Here is a 2,802-nt window from a genome sequence, read left to right as displayed (position 1 = left end):
GGACGATCAGCCATGATCATGATGAATGGTGGAGCAGGTTTGAAGGGCCGAATGGCCTCCTCCTGCTCCTATCTTCTATATTTCTATGTTTCAATGCATCAGCCATGATCATATTGAATGGCAGAACAGGATCAAAGGGCTGAATGGACTATTCCTGCTCTGAGTTTCTATGTGGTCAGTTTTGGTCAATTTACCTACAGTGGGACAAACTCACAAAGGAAGCAGTTCAGGGAAGGTTGACTTGGTTGATTCCTGGGATGAGGGGTTTGTCTATGATGAAATGTTGAGCAGGTTGGTACAATACTAACTGGAGTTTTTGAGGGGTGAGAGGTGAATTTGCTGAAAGAAGAGTTGGATTCTTCCCATTTTTTGGACAAAGGTTGTATCCCTCTGGCATGCTTGGGATCATGTTTGGGATGTCTGGACTGGAAATCTTCACATCTACCATAATACATCGGCAGTTCAGCTTTTTTTTGCCAATGTTTGCCCTTTTATTAAGTTCTGTCCTCAGTGATGTAACCCCTACACACAGCTGGTAGACAGTTATTCACCTTTCTTGAGCTAGTGGAACCCATATCTTCCTGACAACCTCTTTCTCAAAAGCCTTCTGTTTCCTAATTAACTGGTAGGGCTAATTTAAATAAGGTGAGAGGAAGTTTGTGTGAACAATAATCACTGACTGACCGGACCCTGTATAGTTGTACTTGAATATTTTGTGATTTTTTTCTGAGTAATTTCTCGCTAATTTCTTCCCAGGCTTTTTGTCAATGACACTAACACTTTCAAAAAAAAGTTTTCCTTTTCTACCCATTGTTCTGACGTAGCAATAAACCTTGCAGTACTTTTCCCCTTATTTGGTGGCAATATCTTGGAGAGACACATGGAAATATTTATAATAAGACACATTTCAAATCTCTTGAAAAAGCCAGATCTGCCTGTTAGTTCAAACAGTTTTAACTTCAAAACATATGGCTCAATAACACAGATAAGGACAAGGTCACTCCTGGGTATATTGTTGAAAACATCTTTAATTTTGTCTGGATTGGATCCCAACATGGAACATTGCAAGATAAGAGAATTAGAATTAGAATTAGAATTAGATTTTATTGTCACATGCACTCATGAAAAGTTTACAAGCTGTCACTTACGGCGCCATCTTAACTACAAATGTACACAGGCACAGAATCTTAGTACAAAACAGGAAAATAAAGAAAGTAAGTTAAGAAATTCAACATTACTCTCCTTCTTATTAAAGCATGAAAAAAAATCAAAGCAACACAGTTAATAGTTCACCTCAGACTGCCTGTTCCCACTCTCACCCCCTCGGGACTGCCTGTTCCCGCTCTCACCCCCTCGGGGCTGCCTGATCCCTCTCTCACCCCCTCGGGGCTGCCTGTTCTTGCTCTCACCCCCTCGGGGCTGCCTGTTCTTGCTCTCACCCCCTCAGGGCTGCCTGTTCCCACTCTCACCCCCTCGGGGCTGCCTGTTCCCACTCTCACCCCCTTGGGGCTGCCTGTTTCCACTCTCACCCCCTCGGGGCTGCCTGTTCTTGCTCTCACCCCCTCGGGGCTGCCTGTTCCCGCTCTCACCCCCTCGGGGCTGCCTGTTCCCACTCTCACCCCCTTGGGGCTGCCTGTTCCCTCTCTCACCACCTCGGGGCTGCCTGTTCCCTCCCTCACCGCTCTTCGTCAGAACTAGTTGCCTGTGCGCTGCTCTGGGGCTGCAAAGAATGATTTTGCCATTGGGTTGTCCCAGGCACTTGACTTGACATAACCCTCCATTTTAACTGGACTAACCCTGTATTCACCCAGTCACAGCCACTAAGTGGAACCTCCAGAACCTCCTTCTATGTCAGTAACCCTGGCCAATGTAGCATTGGCTTTTTGTTTACTTTATCCTCGAGTTCAGCAGGACTGGTGCAAATCTCTAAGTAAAATTTCCAAGCAGTATCTGCCAATCTCCCATCCTTTCTCCAGGATATTCACCAATCTTACACTTAGATTGCAATCGAAGACCCACCAACTAAATATCCAACGATACACGTCCTCTCGAAAGGACAGGCAGATGGGCAGGGGAGTGGTGGAGCTTCCTTGTTAGTAAGGAATGAAATTAAATCAATAGCAATTAATGTTATAGAGTTGGAGGGTGTAGAATCTGTGTGGGTAGAGTTAAGGAACAGCAATGGTAAAAAGAGCCTGATGGGAGTAATGTACAAGGCTCCTAGCAGTAGTCTGTATGTGGGGAACAAAATAAATCAGGGACTACAAAAGGCAGGTAAGAAAGGCACCGTTACAATAATCACAGGGTCTTCAATATGCAGGTGGGCTGGGAAAATCAAGGTGGTATCAAATCCCAATGAAAGGAATTTGTGGAATGTCTATGAGATGGTATTTGTAGCAGCTTGTGGTGAAGCCCACTAGGGAACAGGCAGTTCTGGATTGGGTGGTGTGTAATGATTAGAGAGCTTAATGTGATGGGACCCCTGAGAGGCGATGATCATAGCATGACAGAATTCATCCTGCAGTTTGAGAGGGAGAAGCTGGAATCGGATCGAACAGTATTACAACTGAGTAAAGGTAACTACAAAGACATGAGGGAGGAGTTGCCCAGAGTTGATTGGAAGGGGAGCCTCGCAGGGAAGACGTTGGAGTAGCAATGGCAGGAGTTTCTGGGGGTAATTCAGGAGGCACAGCAGAAATTCATCCCAAGGAAGAAGAAACATACTCAGGGGAGGATGAGGCAACAATGGCTGACGAGGGAAGGCAGGGGCAGTGTAAATGCAAAAGAGAAAGCATACAATGT

Source organism: Rhincodon typus, chromosome 13 (assembly GCF_021869965.1).
Source record: "Rhincodon typus isolate 14 chromosome 13, sRhiTyp1.1, whole genome shotgun sequence".
NCBI lineage: Eukaryota > Metazoa > Chordata > Chondrichthyes > Orectolobiformes > Rhincodontidae > Rhincodon > Rhincodon typus.
This window is presented reverse-complemented; position numbering follows the sequence as displayed.